The sequence below is a fragment of the Triturus cristatus genome, chromosome 6 (genome assembly GCF_964204655.1).
Source record: "Triturus cristatus chromosome 6, aTriCri1.1, whole genome shotgun sequence".
Taxonomy (NCBI): Eukaryota; Metazoa; Chordata; class Amphibia; order Caudata; family Salamandridae; genus Triturus; species Triturus cristatus.
In genome coordinates, this window is record NC_140589.1 from 1,560,338,745 (window position 1) to 1,560,358,729 (window position 19,985).

A 19,985-nucleotide genomic window follows, 5' to 3' on the forward strand; every position below is an offset into this window, starting at 1 on the left:
CCCAGATTATCCTAGACGTAGCTGAGCCACTGTTGGAAATCAAAAAGTTATGGGTTTCTGATTTAAGAAAAGTAATATCCTCTACTGATGAGAGAAGAGACCGGTCAAAAGACCATGAGGTGGAACTCTTTTTAATCAAACTGGCAATCTCCATTACTACCGCTTCATGGTCCGACAGATGTGATGGGAGGTAGCTAATACTCTTTACGGAATCCACCAGCCTCAGACTTATTAAGATGAAATCTATTCTGGACTGGTGGTGATATTTATAGTTCCTGAAAGAGACCCCTTGTTGTTGCCCCGACCTCGCTCTCCAGATATCAACATACCCATATTGCTTCATGGCGCTTTGGAGCAGGGTCCTCGTCTTAGAAAAAACAGAGGATCGATTATTGGGTGATTTGTCCAACAGAGGATCCAGTACGACATTAAAATCGCCTGCCAAAATAATGGGTTCAGGGAAAGTAATCAAATGTGAGAATATAGATTCCAAAATGGAGGGATCGTCCTGATTCGGACCATAATATCCTAAGATTGTACTTTGTTTACCAGATATAACAACTGACACTATGGCCCATCTGCCACCTGGGTCAACTGCCTGTGATATCAGCCTAGCTTTAGCTCCTTTTTTAAATACAATTGAGACCCCTCTTGTATTAGATGTTTGGGTAGTCGAAACTGCAAAGTCTATCCAGTTGTTTTTCTTAATAAGGGTAAGCATTTCCGTGTGAGTTAGGTGTGTCTCCTGGAGCACCAAGACCTGCGCATCCAAATCCCGCAAATATTGCATGATTCTATTAGCTCTGGGCTTGGTGCGGAGGCCATTAACATTCCAGGAGATATATTTTACACTACCCATACTTAAAGGGAAAAAACTGTAAAAACAAAGCCAAGATTACCGTTTGTTGCATTGGTCCCTGAATCAATATATGCCTACTTCCATCTTTAATAGAACTGCTTCGAGGACCATTTTATATTTTTGCCACCCCCCCACCCCCCTCCTACCCCCGTGAAACATCTCCCAGCTACCCCACCCCCTTGGAAAACCCTTGTGTTATCTAGCCGGAAAAGAACCGGTAGAAGCACCCCTTGACAAGGCTCCCGTCAAAGAGAACCCCCTCCCTACCAGCGATGGAAAATAAGATATGAAAAATATACGTCGATGATGTAAGCCCCCACCCATGAGGCAAAAAAAAAAAAAAAAAAAAGTAACCAAAACATAACTTTGGCCAATTTAGCTGCATGGAGATCGGAGGAGAAAAAGACATTTTTTGTGTTAAAAAAAAAAAAAAAAAATATGGCATAAAGTAAGGAGGCTAGACCTATACAGACCTATATGTTAAAGATGAACGCGGTCTATGAGGCTTATCAGGAGAGAGACACCAAGGTTATAACGATGCATATTTAGACTATTTATGCTCCTTGCCTAGAATCAACAAAAGCTCATCGGCTTCCTGAACCGACCTGATGTTATACATCCGATTATTATGCATAACTTTGATAGCTGCCGGAAACATGAGCTGAGCTGTTGCTCCTACTTTCCTAAAAGCGTCCAGTCTCCTCCCAAACTCCCATTGCTTCTCCAATGTAATTCTAGAGAGGTCAGACCTAACTAAGAAAGTAAACCCACTCCCCACAAGAGATTTTTGCTTTAATGCCAAATTTAGGATCTGCTCCTTCAACACATACGTATGGAAGTTGACCAGAATCTTACGGGGCTTCGATCTCTGGGGATTCCGCCGAAAGGGATCTCTGTGGACTCGTTGTATGTCCATGGCTAACTCCTCTACTGAGTGCTCTAAGCCCAGGGACTCCTTTAACAAAACAGAAATAAAATGCTTTATATCAGAGCCCTCAGAACCTTCCGGAATATTGAGAATCCGTATATTCCCCCGCCTGGCATTATTTTCTAATGACTCCAATCTCTCGTTTAGACTTTGCTCCTCTCTAGTAAGCTTTTTTATATCATCCTTAACTTGCTTCATATTAGTAGAGAGTGCTGCAGAGGTCTCTTCCAAAGCTCCTGTTCTGACATTCAACCCCTCAATCTTATTGTCCAGAGCTTCACAGTGTTTCCTTATCTCTAACTGATTTGCAGAAGACTCAGAAAACCCCTTCCTAATCTCCATCGTGAGCGCAGAGAACATCCCCAACAACGAGGCAACAGAGATGGAAGATTCCGCCTCAAGGTTGGCAGTAATAACACCAGCAGAAGCATTCTGATGCAGAGCCTTGATGTTGACTTCATCCGGACACTCTCCACCAGCTGCCCCTTCCACCACAGAGGTCGCTACCACCTGTACATCGGAATTGGATCTTGCCGACCTTGTCAGGTTTAGAGAGGGACTCAAGGGAGGACACTGTTTCGATGATAGACAAACCCCCTGATGCCTGAGCTTCCAACACCACCTCTTGACCTATCCCGGCTTCTTCTAGGCCTTTCACTTGTGGGGTACATTGTAGCGGTGTAGCCGATCCCTCTTCTGTGGCTTCGTCCCTAGCTGGTATGCGGGAGGATAATGATGACCCATTTTCAGATGGAGAGGGGAGAGTGTCTGGGACAATCAAAACCCCTGCCATATTATGATCTTCCACAAGATTGAGAATCTGGGGGACCGCTTTAAAATAAGATCTAAGTGATGGAGTGATCTTGGATCCTAAAGATAGTACTACCTTAGGACCCTTTACTTTGGATTTAGATTTATGTTTGCTCCCTCTAGCCTTGACTTCTGTATTTAGATAGGAAGAAGATTTCCCTCTGACCAGAAACTGAGAATGCTGAACAGTACCTAGAGCTTGTGAAACTACCTCACTTGACTCTTGAATAACCTGCTCCCCATCAGCGGTAAATAAACAGTCAACAAAATCCCCACAAGAAACCTCAGGCCCAGGCGGCAGTTCAGCCAGCGTATTAACACTCTTTGAACTCTCACCACAGAGAAAAAAACTTTTCGCCAACCTTCCTCCCTCGGCTTCTCCCTGAGGAGGCGATATCACAGATTTCTGCAACCCACCTGACGCGTCCTTAGTGGCTACCGCTTTGGATCTAGCCCCATTGGCAGTACCTCGACGTGACTGGACCAGGCTCCGCACCTTTCTCCCCCGCCTTAGCTCCAGCGCGGCTGACCACAGACGCAGCCTCGGCTTCCCCGGGGGCTCTTGCAGTGATGAAGAAAACGAATTTTGGCCGGTAATTAGCTCCTGGGGGGCGTTCTTCAAGGAACACTGAAGCACTCTCGCCACAGTCGAAAAAATGACACACACGGAGCCAGTATGGGGAGAAAAAACTCGGCAAGCACCATCCAGAGAGGAGCCACGCAGGCGAAAGCTGAAGGCGGAACACAGGCAGGCAACGTAACGCGGGGCGTCTAATGGAGAAACACAGTATTGCATCTTCGGCGTTCGTTAAAGGGACAACCGCCTGGTGAAAACAAACCTGATCCGAAATGCGTGTTTCTTGATTCAAAATGGAATGTTGAAAGCCCCGACAATCTCCATCACAGACCCTACAACTCTGAACATCGAGTTTCGGTTATAACTTCATCGCATGACGAGGTGGGTTCAACTCCGACGGGAGCTCGCCTCAGGGCGCCGCAGCAGCCTAGTTAGCCGCCGCCATGTTTTCCCCAGGTGTGCGCGTCAATTTATTTCAGTGTTGTTCAGCAATACCTGAAAGAAACTAAAAAAAAATACCTTTATGTAATTTAAATATATTACTATATTTTTTATGAGCTTTTCAAAACCTATCATATGAGCTGTCCCTTTCCTACGACTGCAAGTCTTACACAATAAAAGCTACACAAATTAAATCTCTGACAACAATTCCTGTGTGCACACAGACTCATGGTGTGATTCTAGGCAGAAAACGATATTTGATTGGCAATTTCAAAGCACATTTACTACTGTGGTTTTGCAAGTGATAATTACTGTAACAGCCTGACACATTTTCCTTATAGTTTAGAGAGGCAGAAAAGAGCACATGTTATACCAGCTACTTGAGAGCATGAGCATGTGGAACCTGGGTGAGTGATTAGACTAGAGCAAAGGAAATGAGCCTTGGTGATGTTGAATGCGGTAGCTTTACACACTACTATCTAAAATACCACACAGTGCTGAATAGTAAGCATGGGAGTGCAGGAGAAGCAGCTGCCTGTGTGCTAAGAGTGTGTTTCTGGAGACTGTGTATTGTGAGGTGCAAGAGAGATCTGCATGGACGCTTGCACAACTGCATGAAGACTGCAGAGATGTATGTAAGAGTACATGTATGGTAAGGGTTAATTGGAGTTTGAAACATGTAGGAACTACCTCACCCATGGCAGGAGTGGAAGGAAAATCTACCCTGTTGTTTTCAAATGTATTTGCATTTGCCTTTCATCTGTGAGATAGTGATGTGTGCTGTATGCTAACCATCACAGTTCAAGAAAACAAGCTGCCCCTTTCCTACGAGTGCTAGTCTTACAGAAGCACAGCAACACAAATTAAATCTCTGACAACAATTCCTGTGTGCACACAGACTCATGGTGTGATTCTAGGCAGAAAACGATATTTGATTGGCAATTTCAAAGCACATTTACTACTGTGGTAGAGCAAGTGATAATTACTGTAACAGCCTGACACATTTTCCTTATAGTTTAGAGAAGCAGAAAAGAACACATGTCCTACCAGCTACTTGAGACTATGAGCATGTGTAACCTGGGTGAGTGATTAGACTACAGCAAAGGAAATGAGCCTCAGTGATATTGATTGTGTTAGCATTACTCACTGCTATCTGAAATACCACACAGTGCTGAATAGTAAGCATGAGAGTGCAGGAGAAGCAGCTGGCTGTGTGCTAAGAGCGTACTTCTGGAGACTGTGTATTGTCAGGTGCAAGAGAGATCTGCATGGACGCTTGCACAACTGCATGAAGACTGCACAGATGTATGTAAGAGTACATGTGTGGTAAGGGTTATTTGGAGTTTTGAACATATAGGATCTACCTCACCCATGGCAGGAGTGGAAGGAAAATCTACCATGTTGATTTCAAATATGTTAGCATTTGCCTCTCATTTGTGAGATATTGATTTGTGCTGAATGCTAGCCATCACAGTTCAAGAAAACAAGCTGCCCCTTTCCTACGAATGCAAGTCTTACAGAACCAGACCAACACTAATTAAATCTCTGACAACAATTCCTGTGTGCACACAGACTCATGGTGTGATTCTAGGCAGAAAATGATATTTGATTGGCAATTTCAAAGCACATTTACTACTGTGGTTTTGCAAGTGATAATTACTGTAACAGCCTGAGACATTTTCCTTATAGTTTAGAGAGGCAGAAAAGAGCACATGTCCTAACAGCTACTTGAGAGCATGAGCATGTGGAACCTGGGTGAGTGATTAGACTAGAGCAAAGGAAATGAGCCTTGGTGATGTTGAATGTGGTAGCGTTACACACTACTATCTAAAATACCACACAGTGCTGAATACTTAGCATGGGAGTGCAGGAGAAGCAGCTGCCTGTGTGCTAAGAGCGTGCTTCTGGAGACTGTGTATTGTCAGGTGCAAGAGAGATCTGCATGGACACTTGCACAACTGCATGAAGACTGCACAGATGTATGTAAGAGTACATGTGTGGTAAGGGTTAATTGGAGTTTTGAACATGTAGGATCTACCTCACCCATTGCAGGAGTGGAGGGAAAATCTACCCTGTTGTTTTCAAATGTGTTAGCATTTGCCTCTCATTTGTGAGATATTGATTTGTGCTGAATGCTAGCCATCACAGTTCAAGAAAACAAGCTGCCCCTTTCCTACGAATGCAAGTCTTACAGAACCAGACCAACACTAATTAAATCTCTGACAACAATTCCTGTGTGCACACAGACTCATGGTGTGATTCTAGGCAGAAAATGATATTTGATTGGCAATTTCAAAGCACATTTACTACTGTGGTTTTGCAAGTGATAATTACTGTAACAGCCTGAGACATTTTCCTTATAGTTTAGAGAGGCAGAAAAGAGCACATGTCCTAACAGCTACTTGAGAGCATGAGCATGTGGAACCTGGGTGAGTGATTAGACTAGAGCAAAGGAAATGAGCCTTGGTGATGTTGAATGTGGTAGCGTTACACACTACTATCTAAAATACCACACAGTGCTGAATACTTAGCATGGGAGTGCAGGAGAAGCAGCTGCCTGTGTGCTAAGAGCGTGCTTCTGGAGACTGTGTATTGTCAGGTGCAAGAGAGATCTGCATGGACACTTGCACAACTGCATGAAGACTGCACAGATGTATGTAAGAGTACATGTGTGGTAAGGGTTAATTGGAGTTTTGAACATGTAGGATCTACCTCACCCATTGCAGGAGTGGAGGGAAAATCTACCCTGTTGTTTTCAAATGTGTTAGCATTTGCCTCTCATTTGTGAGATATTGATTTGTGCTGAATGCTAGCCATCACAGTTCAAGTAAACAAGCTGCCCCTTTCCTACGAATGCAAGTCTTACAGAACCAGACCACCACAAATTAAATCTCTGACAACAATTCCTTTCTGCACACAGACTCATGGTGTGATTCTAGGCAGAAAACGATATTTGATTGGCAATTTCAAAGCACATTTACTACTGTTGTTTTGCAAGTGATAATTACTGTAACAGCCTGACACATGTTCCTTATAGTTTAGAGAGGCAGAAAAGAGCACATGTCCTAACAGCTACTTGAGACCACGAGCATGTGGAACCTGAGTGAGTGATTAGACTAGAGCAAAGGAAATGAGCCTTGGTGATGTTGAATGTGGTAGCATTGCACACTACTAACTAAAATACCACACAGTGCTGAATACTTAGCATGGGAGTGCAGGAGAAGCAGCTGCCTGTGTGCTAAGAGCGTACATCTGGAGACTGTGTATTGTCAGGTGCAAGAGAGATCTGCATGGACACTTGCACAACTGCATGAAGACTGCACAGATGTATGTAAGAGTACATGTGTGGTAAGTTTTAATTGGAGTTTGTAACATGTAGGAACTACCTCACCCATTGTGGGAGTGGAAGGAAAATCTACCATGTTGATTTCAAATGTGTTATCATTTGCCTCTCATTTGTGAGATATTGATTTGTGCTGAATGCTAGCCATCACACTTCAAGAAAACAAGCTGCCCCTTTCCTATGAATGCAAGTCTTACAGAACCAGACCACCACAAATTAAATCTCTGACAACAATTCCTTTGTGCACACAGACTCATGGTGTAATTCTAGGCAGAAAACAGTATTCCTGGGTGATACCAGTACACCTTAACTTATGGTGAAGACATACTCCATAATATCTTACAAGTTCAAGGCAGCTAAATATCTTCCAAAACAGAAAATGTAAAACACAACTTTAAAACAAGAATCACATTTATATTTTTTATATCAAAATGCACCACAAACATCCCCTCTCAAATTAATAACTCACCTTTAAAAGTAGTTAGTTGAGAAAGAAATGTGGCACTCACACAGCAGATTATCAGAGCCAGAATCTCTGAACTGTACACCTCTCAGCAGAACCAGTAAATGGCAATCTTTCCCTCTCTTTTTTCACACATATACATGTTAACTTCAAATCACAGTGCTTCCCACATTTTTTCAAATGGAAACACACATTTCTATTGGTTGCAAATTTCAACCCTTTCCAAATGATCCCTACCCCCAACATGACTTCTGCCTGCTACCATAGCAACAGGTCATGGAACACTGGTGTGAGCAGAGAGGTCAGAAGTTCAGCACACAATGTTTCTAATCCAAAGAGCAAGAGTGCTTGACTTTTCAAACCTAACAGCAAATCCAAAGTAATGTTCTGTGGGAACACATTTTTCTGAACCAATACAAAACATGCTTTTAAAAATTTAAACATACAGCCTAGTTTTTAGTGTTGAATGGTCTGAAACAGCCAATGAGTTATTTTTATTTAAAACAAAGTATGTAAGCCTCCATTTTACAACTATCTTTCTTTTCATATTGCCATTCTACTGAATGACACCTTCTGAGTGCATCCAGATCTCCTTGAAAGATGTTCACAGTGTGGATTGTAGGTCATAGCTATGTCTTCTGGAGTGAAAAGTATGCAGAAAAAAGAGTTATTGTGAAAGAGCTTGCTTTGCCAAATGTAGACATTAAATGGATTGTTCAGAGAGGGTTGAAGTGGCACCAATTAATGCCTTTGGTGAAATCCTTTCTACATCTTCCACAGCCTGACCTTATAATTGTGCACTGTGGTGGAAATGACCTAGACACTTTAACTGGGGTAGGTCTGGAAATGCTTGTTAAGGACACCGTTGTGCAATTGATGTCACTTTTTCCACAAACTACCTGTGTATATTCTAATATATGCCAAAGGCAAAAGTGGAACTGGTCCAACCAATATTGTCCGCAGATTGACAAAGCAAGAAAGCACGTCAATAAGTCTGTTTCTGCTTTCCTCAGAGACTATGGTATGGGTTCTATATACCACAACAACTTGCGTTACAACATGCAAGGCATTTATAGAGGACACGGTGTTCATTTCACAGATGAAGGCAACAGAGTCTTCCTCTTGAACTTTAGACTCTGCATCGGTACTTACTTGTAGGTACAAAAAAACACTCAATGAACACAACGGCTCTTTTTAGAGCCAACCAACATCTAAACACTTAAACTTGATTTTTAATTCTATTTTTTAATGTTTTTTTTGCCGCCGTGCGCGCACCGTACGCGCACCCCGTGATATTTTTTTTTTTTGTGATCTAAGGGGTCTTTCATGGTCCCCCTGAGAAGGCCTATGGGGTCAGGGACTCTCTACCCTGCCCCCTTTTCACGTTCTCCACTTGTGTTTTTAGCTCTCTTCTGCCTCTAAAACTCAAAATTGCGGCTGGGGGGTGCGCACACCGCGATTTTTTGGAGAAAAAAATAATGTTTTTTTCACCCTTCGGGGTCCTTCAGGGACCCCCTGACAAAGGCTAGGGGGTCAGGAACTCTCTACCCTGCCCCCTTTTCACGTTCTCCACCTTTCTTTTTCCCTGTCACACACACAACACACAAAATGGCGGTCGACACTTCCTGATTTTGACCGATTCGAATGTTAACTGTCATGAGTCCACCAATCAGAATTACGCTCGCGCACGGCACCGTGCGCGTACCGTGCACGCACGGTGCACGCACGGTGCGCGGCTATAGATATGTATGTGCTTTTAACTGCAATTTTCTCAGGAACTACTGAACAGATTGACACCATCTATGCAAAAGTCACATCCCTGACCTGAGGACTACCTCTTTGTCAAATTTCAAGTAATTCTGTTCAGCCGTTCGGGCTGTACCTTTGACTAAAGGTCCTATGGGAAAATGCATGGGGAAAACGTGTTTTGGGACCCCCCTTTTTTCTCGGCCCCCGCTTGACGAATCACCCCGAGACTTTCAGGGTAGGAGCTGAGCGGAGCGCCCCATTATGGAAACACGGTCCTAACTATAACTATCTACTGGCGACCGCCAGTAGATAATATAAACATATATATCTATATATATATTCACTGAAAAAACCATAGGTTTCAGGCACGTTATAGTTAGGAATTAGCATTTTAAAAACCTTAGAAATTCACTGAAAAAAACATAGGTTTCAGAGGCGTTAAAGTTAGCTGGACTTTTCACTCATACAAAACCATTGAAATTCCCCTGTTATAGTTAGTTCAACTAACTATAACTCGCGCGCGCGCAATGCACTGCTGATGACGTCACATATTACATCACTCATGACATGGTCAGTGACATCACTCATGACATCACTGATGACATCTCAAATGACATCACTGATCACATCACTGATGACATCATCCAGTGAATGTGTGTTTTTCTGAAAATTACATGTTTTATATATGTATATCTCAAGGTCGATGGAAGAATAAATGGGTATATAAGTGTCTAAATGGATGATTTGTTTTTGAAAAATTGATTGTATAACTGACTTATTAAGTGTATCTTAGTGAATACATGGCTTAGTGAGTAATGTTTAAATATGTAAATATCTGTATCAGTCTATAAGGGGACTGCATGGGTTGGTGAGTAGCTACATGAGGGTCTATATAGGTTATTAGCTGGTTTTTTGAGTATCAGTATGAGTGTCTGAGTGTCTGTATGCTTCGGTGGGGGGTATTACGTAGTGCATAGGTGCATGAATGAGTGACTCACTGTTTGTATGTGTTGAAGACAGCATGTGTGCAGGACTGTATGGGGGGATGAGTGTGTGCATGGGTGTGTTAGTGAGTGAATGACTGTCTCAATAGTGTCTTTATGAGTAACTACATATGTTTTAAACTAGTATATGTGACTATTGGTGTATATAAGTGAGTATATGTGAGAGTGAGAGATTGAAAGAGTTCCTGTATGAATAAGTATGTGTTTCTATAAGTGATTGTTTAAAAGACTAAGTATGTGTAAGTTTCTGTAGAAGTAAGTGTGGTGGTGTGTGTATAACTGTATATGCAAGTAAATGGATGTTTGATTCTTTATTAGCATGAGTGACTATATGTGTGAGTAACTCTATGGATGAGTGGCGTTGTGTAACAGGATGTATAGGTGTATGAGTACATATGATGAGTGAGTACATGTATGACTGACTGTATAGGACTGTTGGTGAATGAGTGGAAGTGTATGTGGATCTCAGAATTACTGAATAGGTTGTTGTAACTGATATTGGTATGTCCATTGTTTTGAAAATGTTAGTTTCTATTTTTGAATGTGTGTATCAAAGGTTATATTAGGGGGAGAGGAGGTCTGCCACTCTATCACAAGGATGATGTCATCAGTGATGTCATTTGAGATGTCATCAGTGATGTCATGAGTGATGTCACTGACCATGTCATGAGTGATGTAATATGTGACATCATCAGCAGTGCATTGCGGGTGCGCAAGTTATAGTTAGCTGAACTAACTATAACAGGGAAATTTCAATGGTTTTGTACGAGTGAAAAGTTAAGCTAACTATAACGCCCCTGAAACTTATGGTTTTTTCAGTGAATTTCTAAGGTTTTTAAAATGCTAATTCCTAACTATAACGTGCCTGAAACCTATGTTTTTTTCAGTGAATTTCAAAGGTTTTTAAAATGCTAATTTCTAACTGTGCCTACAGAGATAGGACATGTGAAGAAAGAAGAAAAAACGCACAGAAAGAAAAAAAAGAAATGCAGAAAGAAACAACAGAAGTCCTCAAAGACGCAGAAAAGTGCAGGAAGAAGGATAACGTGCAGAAAGAACAAACAGAAGAGCAGAAAGAAGCCTTATTGCAAAATCATCCTGTACCCTCAACTTTTTCAGACGGATACTGGTGGTAACTGAGTCTGACTAACCAGTCCTAGAGCCAGTGCTATGTTAAAAGACACTCAGAATACAGTGAAAACACCTACATACACTAGGGAACACTATGCGTTGGGGTCCCCCTGTGATCAGCATGACCTCCTCTGTAGGCCCCTAGTATATAATAGGGCACGGGATTAAAACTACATCTTAAAACGCGCCACAGGGCGTGTTTGCACACGTCACCTCAGGCCCCGTCCCCTCACTTCCCCACTGTGTAAACACGCCCTGTGGCCGTTTTAAGTTGGGAGATTAAGTCCCCTTGAATCCTGAGGGTCCCTAGGGTCCAACTAGACCACTAGGTACCTCCAGTAAGCGCCACAGAGCTGCGTTGCAGAGAGATGTAAAAAGGGGCACAGCCTAGACCACCTCTCTGCAACGCAGCGCAGTGGCGCTTACTGGAAGCACCTGGTGGGCTAGTTGGCCCCCAGGGTCCCTCAGGATTGAAGGAGAATGATTTCCCCAACTTAAAACGTGCCACAGGGCTTGTTTGCACACGTTAACTCAGGCCCCGTCCCCTCCCTTCACCACTGTGTAACCACGCCCTGTGGCCGTTTTTAGTTGGGAGATTAAGTTCATTTGAATCCTGAGGGTCCCTAGGGTCCAACTAGCCCACTAGGTACCTCCAGTAAGCGCCACAGAGCTGTGTTGCAGAGAGGTGTAAAAAGTGGCACGGCCTGGACCACCTCTCTGCAACGCAGCTCAGTGGCGCTTACTGGAAGCACCTGGTGGGCTAGTTAGCCCCCAGGGGCCCTCAGGATTGAAGTGGAATTATTTCCCCAACTTAAAATGCGCCATAGGGCGTGTTTGCACACGTCACCTCAGGCCCCGTACCCTCCCTTCCCCACTGTGTAAACACGCCCTGTGGCCATTTTTTAAGTTGGGAGAGTAAGTCCCCTTGAATCCTGAGGATCCCTAGGGGCAAAATAGCCCACTAGGTATGTCCAGTAAGCGCCATTGCAGAGAGGTGTAAAAAGGGGCACGGCCTGCACCACCTCTCTGCAACGCAGAGCAGTGGCGCTTACTGGAAGCACCTGGTGGGCTAGTTGGCCCCCAGGGTCCCTCAGGATTGAAAGGGAATTATTTCCCCAACTTAAAACGCGCCACAGGGCGTGTTTGCACACGTCACTTCAGGCCCCGTCCTCTCCCTTCACCACTGTGTAAACGAGCCCTGTGGCCGTTCTAAGTTGAGAGATTAAGTCCCCTTGAATCCTAAGGGTCACAAGGGTCAAACAAGCCCACTAGGTACCTCCAGTAAGCACCACAGAGTTGCGTTGCATAGAGGTGTAACAAGGAGCGTGGCCTCAGAACACCTGTCTGCAACGCAGCTCCCTGGCGCATACTGGAGATACCTGTTGGGCTAGTTGGCCCTCAGGGACCCTCAGAATTGAAGGGGAATTAATTCCCCAACTTACAACTGGCCAGGGGGCGCGTTTGCAGAGTGCTGCAAGGAGGGGGCGTGGCCTCCGGCGCAATGCCGGTCTTTTATTTATTTTAAAGATTATCTTTTCAGAAGGATGGCTGTGTGGCCCCTCTTCTTTTTCTAATTCACTGGCCCTGGGGACCCCATCTCCCAGGGCCTGCACCCTAATTTTTTTTGTTGAAAAAAATAAATTTGGCCCTCCCAAGGCCTTAATCGGCCCCGGGGACCCCAACCCTCGGGTCATGGCCTTTTTTTTTTTATTCTTTAAGAGGGGGCTGCGTTGACCCCCTCCTCAGGCCACTTATGGCCCCAGGGACCCCATCCCCCGGGGCCGGCCTTTGTTTTTTATTATTTTAAAAATAGATATATTTATAGAAAAACCTAGGACATGCTGGACAAACTGCATGTACCTATCACCATGACGATTTGCGTGATATTCATTAAAAGGCGACTATGCATAGAATGAATCCACATGGAATGTATTTACACCGCTAGTGAAGCTCTGACATGTCTGACGCCCTACCGTGCCTAATCCCGGTGCCCCCGCCTGTGGGTACTCTCCAAGTAGACACCCTTGTCGTTTATTTATACAAACATGGGTAGCTATTGACGGGCACATTTAATATACACGCACACCAAGCCATTCAAAGGGGATTCGACAAAAATTCGACCAAACTATGCAAGAAACCCCCCTCACGGTTAATAAAACACACATCCACCGCCGGATGTGTAATACTTTTTATTTTACTCTCTGGAAAGGAGACGAACCTCACTTGAGAGTCACAGCGTGCTCCTGGCTGAGCCCAATGCTGTGTTACACCCACCAGTGCCCGCCGAGTGCCTCACACCTCTGTGTTGTATTCCACCAGCTAGTGCGTATGCTATGACACTCTCTAGCCCATGTGCACTGTAACACCACCCCGTGAATATGTCATGCCACACTTGCCTTCGCACGGGTTATATTGCCCCATCTAACGTGCCTTCCTCGATGCCTATGCCATACATATTACAATCTGGGATCCATATCTTTGTCACAGTGCATATGCAACGTTACACTCCTCAGCACATATTTTATATTACAACTTTAGAGACTAGTTAGGTTACACAACACTGCCCTGTGCATATTACACTCCAAGGTGCATATCGCATAGCATGTGCTAGTGCCTGTGCTATCTCTCGCTCTCCAATGAATCTGTCATTGCGCACAATGTATTGCACATTATTTTCACGCCCCGGTTCATCTTGTATCACACTTTTTGGTGTATAGTTTATACCATATACTATATCTAGTTTTCATTTTCAATCGTGCTCTCAGGACTATGTTCTATATAACACTGCATCCACCTACCCTTTTCACAGGCATTACATTTTGCGATGGGGTGGAGGGTCAGGGGGTGTTACTGCCAAGTGAGCCCGGAGTCACAGTCACAAACGTCCTCTTCTTCCTGAATAAAAGTGAGATTATGCTGCATACTTGTTAATATTTTAAGTAGTTCGCACAGACACACATTTGAAAAACAATAAAGTTCCTAATACCCACCTTCTCTGAACAGTTAGCTTGCTGCCCCATCCACATCCTCCCTATCCTCTGTTGTCTGAATCCATGGACAAGCCTCCTCCCTCCTGCCATGCAGGGTCTGATGTGCTGCCACTGCCCTCCAATTAGCATGATGTACCAGTCCACTCCTCCTGCCCTCCATTGCCCAATTCTATGGCCCATCATTGACCTCCTGCTTAGCCTCTTTGCTTAGTTTGCTGCCCCTATTCTCCTTCCCCCTGCCCTCCGATGTCTTTCTGCATGCCCCTGCTCCATCCTTTCTGCCCACCATGTTCCATGGACCTGACACTCCTATCTACTCTGAGTGTTCTGTTGAGCTGCCACTCCCCTCCCACCTGCCTAGCATTGTCAGATGACTGTAACCTGTCCCTGCCACCTCCACCCTGCCTGTCCACATGCCATGCCCCTATCCCCTTCCTCCTGTCCTCCATGGTCCATTTTACTGCCACACCCTGCTGCCCTCCCTGGTCTGTTGTGCTGCAACTGCTCCTCCTGCCTGCCCCGCGCGGTCTGTTGTGAGGCCCCTTCCCCTGAACTCTCTTGTCTGTGCCCAGGTCCTGACCGTCCCTTCTATCCTCCATGGTCCTTTGTGCATGCCCCTGCACCCTCCTTCTTGCCCATCAAAGCCATTGTGCTGCCACTAAACCTCCCGCTTGCCATGCATGGTCTTCTGTGCTGCCATGGCCCCTCCCACCTTCCCTGTGTGGTCAGCTAGCTGCCCCTGACCCCCTCCCACCTTCCCTCCATGGTCTGTGTGTATGCCATCATAGTCTCATTGTTGCTCTCCATGGTGTGTCTTGTTTCTAGTGCCCATCTTGCTTGACCTCCATGGTCATCTTGCTGCTCCTGCCCTGTCCCCTTGCCCCCAGCCCTCTGTTTCCATGTGCAGACACCTATTCCCTCCCTCCAGGCTTGTCTGTTCCATTGTAATGCCCCTGATCCGTCCCTCCTGCCCTTTGTGGTCTGTTACGCTGCAGCTTTCTCTCCTGTCTGTCCATTATGGTCAGCTAGCTACCATTGCCTCTTTCCCCTCTGTTCTCTGTTGTCCATGTGCATGGTCCTGTCCCCTCCCTATTGCTTTCTATGGATTGTTGTGCTGCACTCCCGCCCCGAGTGCGCTGTGTGGTGTATTGTGCTGCTGCAAACCCTGATGGCTGCCCTGTAGGGTTGGTGCACCTCTCCGTGTCCCTCCTATCCTCTGTTATCCGAGTCCATGTCCCTACCCCAATTCCTCCTGCCTACCATGATCCAATGTACCATACTTGCGAACATTTTGAACTTGGTAAGAGGGAGATTTGGAAAAAAACTGGGGTATTGATTTTCCTCTTTGAGTTACATTGAAAAAGAGGAGATTGTAGATAGGAGACAGATCAAATAAAGCCCATTTGAGCTTAAAAACATAGGACGTATCCAGGCTGAAACGGGTCTGTTGGCATGTATGGTTGTACTTCCACTGCCTCTTCCTTCTGCCCACAATGGTCTATTATGTTGTCACAGCCTCTCTTGCCAGTCCTGTATTGTTGGTTTGTTGCCCCTGCCCCCCTTACCACTGCCCTCCATAATCTGTTGTGCTGCCACTGCCCTTCCTGCCTGCCCAATGTGGTCAAATTGTTTTATCTGCACTCTCCTACCTGCCTTCAATTTTCAGAGTTCGTGCCCCTGGCCTCTGCCTCTCAACAGTATCCCAATGAACAACTAGATTGCTAACATTCTATATTTATTACAAAAGTGTGGAACGCCTGACGTCATCTTGATGTAATCAAAACTGTAATACCTAGAGTATTTCCTTTAGAAATTACATATATGAGAGGGTGTTATTGGCATCAAAATTATGGTTAGTGCTCTAAAAAACGAAAATGAGGACATATTTTCTGAGTTTTCAAATAGCGACAAAGAACTTTTAAATTATTTGTAATCTTTATGTTTTTTTATCCAGTTGACCACTTGATTAAATGTTGCACCTAGGGGAGAGGATGTGGTGTTACTTCCAGAGCTGCAGACTTTGCAACTGGGGAACCAGGTTGGAGGTTCTGCTTCAGCTCAACATTCTGTGATTCTGGTTAAATCACTTAATCTCCCCATGTCTACAACCAAAATGGAAAGGGGGGGCTCTGGGCCCCCACGCCTGCATGGCAGTGCGGCGACCTCCCCCGAACTTCTCGGTGGTGGGGGCGTGTCCACTGGGGCGCGCCCTACCACCGATTGGCTGCTTACGCGACCCGGATGTCGTTAATCGACATCCGGGTCGGAGGGGAGGGGGGGCGGGCCACTGGGGGGATAAAGAGGTGGGGAGCGCCCAGGTGACCCCCTTGTTGCCTGGACGCTCCCCCACAACGGACGTGCCCCGGCGTTCAAGGCGTTAAATTTTCTCCCTCGGGAGGACCTTTAACCTTTTTTGTATTTCTTCTCTGCTTTTAGGATCGGAGTCCGAGGCCGGGGATCCGTGTTTGAGCCTTCGTCAAGAACGTCATCATCGGTGGGGAGCTGCGAGCCTGGGAGAGCACCGGAGAAATTCTATCTTCGTCGATGGAAGTGTGCCAGCCGGTTTGGAAGCTGCGGAGCCCCGGAGACCATCAGTGTTTTTTTTAGAGGCTAAAGTTAAGTCATGCGACCACGCTCTATGCCTGCAGCCTGCTTGGCTTATATAACGCAAAGTTTTTTTCAAAGTTAATTTCCACGCTACTTTCGCACTCGGTGTAAGTGGTGAGCTACACGCAGGGACGCCGCAGCTGTCCTTTCAGGGACCTCGAGTTAGTTGGCACAGGCGCAAATGGGGTCCAGTGGCAGGCTTTGCAGCCAGCTCCCGCCTCGATGTCGCTGTAAAGCTTCCCTGGCCGGAGAAAACGATAGACCGGCTTTTGAAGCGAGTTTTTGATTCTCCCTTAGTATACTGAAATGTTTCCCGCTTGTTCTGAGCGGGGTTGACTGGCTTAGCATGATTAGTTCACTCACCGGAACCGGTCTCTCTTAACCCTGCTCACAGTATTCCGCCTAGGACGGGAAATACAGGCTGTGCTCATTCCAAAACAGGAGCAGTCTAGAGGGCGGCGAGATGTGAACAGTATCAGGTTATTTCGGCGCACAGGTGCTTTGCATAGATTTAATGACATCTCCAGCTATTTCGGCAAACTGATGGGGTCTGGTTAAATATCCCTGGCATGTGAGGAAACTGTACTTGAGAGCGGAGAACAGAACTCGGCATGCGATCTAGGTGAGCACTGCGTTTTGCACAAGCTTAATATTTAAGTGGTTAGCGATTTGTAATAGCAACAGAAATGAGTCATATGGGGCAGGACGTGACATGTTATGGAAGAAAGACTTGCAAACTCGTCTCCTTGTGATGGAGGCATGTATTTCTTTGTTATGAACTTTCCGACTGCTTCCTAGGCGTATCTTGGCGCCCAATAATATCCCGGCAGATGGTCTATGCTACACTCTTTCCCGCAGGGTGCCTTCTAATAGTTCATTAGCACCGCATTTTAATGCCTCTCGGGAGAATAAACTGTGCACCTTCATTTCGTCTGTGGCTATAAAGATTTATTTAGCTAAACAATCCGCAGCTGGCGAGCGTAAATTATGGGATTCTAAATCGCGTATGACATATCTATTTTGTGAATTGCCACGCAGTTCCAAATGAAGTTTATCCAAGAATTTTCCGATGGTTTTTCCCGAAGAAGCATTGGGTTGGAATGCTTTGATATCGGGCTGCTAAATATGACCGTATTTTGGAGAAATGCACGCGTCTGCGTCGAGGCATGCACCTTGCAGAATTATAGTTCTAAATATATCACAATACATACATCAGGTGTTAAAACTGGTAGCGCAAATATAGTTGTCTGTCTATATTTAACCTTCATGATGTGGTTGTCGATAAAATGTTTTGACACATTATTGAACACCTTTGCTGCTAGGCTTTTGTGCTATCAGCGCGCGGACTGTACAGCCCCTGTTGTCATTAGAAGCATTCTGATTTGTATGTTAAGCGCGAGGCAGGAAGTACATAGTACAAACAATGTCGCTGGGTCGGATATATATAGTAATTGTGTGTGCATGTAACCACTTTTATTCATACTTGGTCTTTGCGTATATTTCTCCATATCATGAATTAGCACAAGATGCGCGTTTACCTGCGCAAAGGTCGCATATTGATAGCAGCCAAAAAGACCTGTTAATCCTCTAATTACTAAAGTGCAGCAGGGGAATCGCGTTTCTTTTTGTGGTATACAACCCTTTAGCTATCAAACGTACAGGTCTCGTGTGTTTGTGAGTGCAGGATTTACAACAGTTGTAGTTGGTGTCCACCCTTAGTAAGTGCCTGTGAAGCGACGAAAGTGTGATATGGAACGCTAGATAGGGGCGCAACAGTAGGGCAGGCATTTCGCTGCAGGACATAGGGCACGCGGCTTTCGGAAATTTCAGAGCACATGTCTGTCACTTAACTCTGCCTCTCGGGTCTCGCACTAGACCGGCAAAGGATTTGTCTGCCCCATGTATTATGTCCGCAGGATGGTGGCATCACCTGCTATGTGGTTGCCATGCAATTTGCTGGACACATTTGATTGGTCTCAGAAGGTGGCCAGAAGTCATTTCACAGCTGGTTGTGGAATGATCTACCTAGAGAACCACTGTCTTGTATCGTTGGCTACAGCCGACTGCCTGTCACCAGCATAATTAATTAAACTGAGACTAAATGATCAGAATAGTGGTGGCAAAGGTCGCACTTTGATGAAGGAATGTTGGGCTTAACGCTAACCCTTGGGAAAGCCCTGGTTTTATGGACGTATAGTCAAAAAGGGTGGGGGTAGATAGACTGTTTGATACCTTTTCTCCAGGTAAGACTAGCACCACTTCGTTGGCTCACCACAAACCATTTTTCCAATCTGGAGAGACGAATAGCATATGAGTTGGTCGAAAGCTTGCTAGATTCAAACAAGACACAGATTTTGATTCAGGAAAGACAACTTTTGATGTATGTGTTGCTGCAGTATCTTAATTAGAGAGCAAGAGAGAAATAGGCCTCATATTGGGCAGAGCACCTGGAGGTGCATTAGGTTTCCCCAACAATGGTGCTATTAATGGCTTTTCGCTCTTTTAGGACAGGACCATTTGCTAATGGCAGGGCAGGGTATTCTATATCTGAATCTCTTAGGCATTGAACACACATGTGGTGCTGGGGAGATGGTGTAGCCACCTGCGTGACTATGAAGGGGTCCGCATATTAGGCACCTGGTGCATTGATTGAATCCTCTCTTTTAAAATCTGATTCCAATGTTCATCAGGGAACAATGTCCCTCATGGAATAAAATTAGTACTTAGCTAAGCACTACTTTGAAAGTCTGAGTTCAATGCTCACCAGGTAATGACAATTGGTGCTGCACTATAGTGCTTTCAATGTTCCGCAGGCAATGAAACTGGTACTATGCTTAGCGCTCTCAAAATCTCTCTGAAAGTTGATTTCAAAGTTTTTTCATGTACTGCAAACTGGTGCTATGGCAGGTGCCATTAATTGGAAATTCGATTGCAATGTTTTTTATTTAAACTGACTGCCCGATGTTAGGTCGGGGGGTGTCTGGTGGGCAGGGTAGGTACCACTGTCCAAGTAGGGTAAGGGGGATGCACTGTTACGATAACCCTTGCTCACCCTCTGGGTAGCTTGGCCTGAGCAGTCTAGT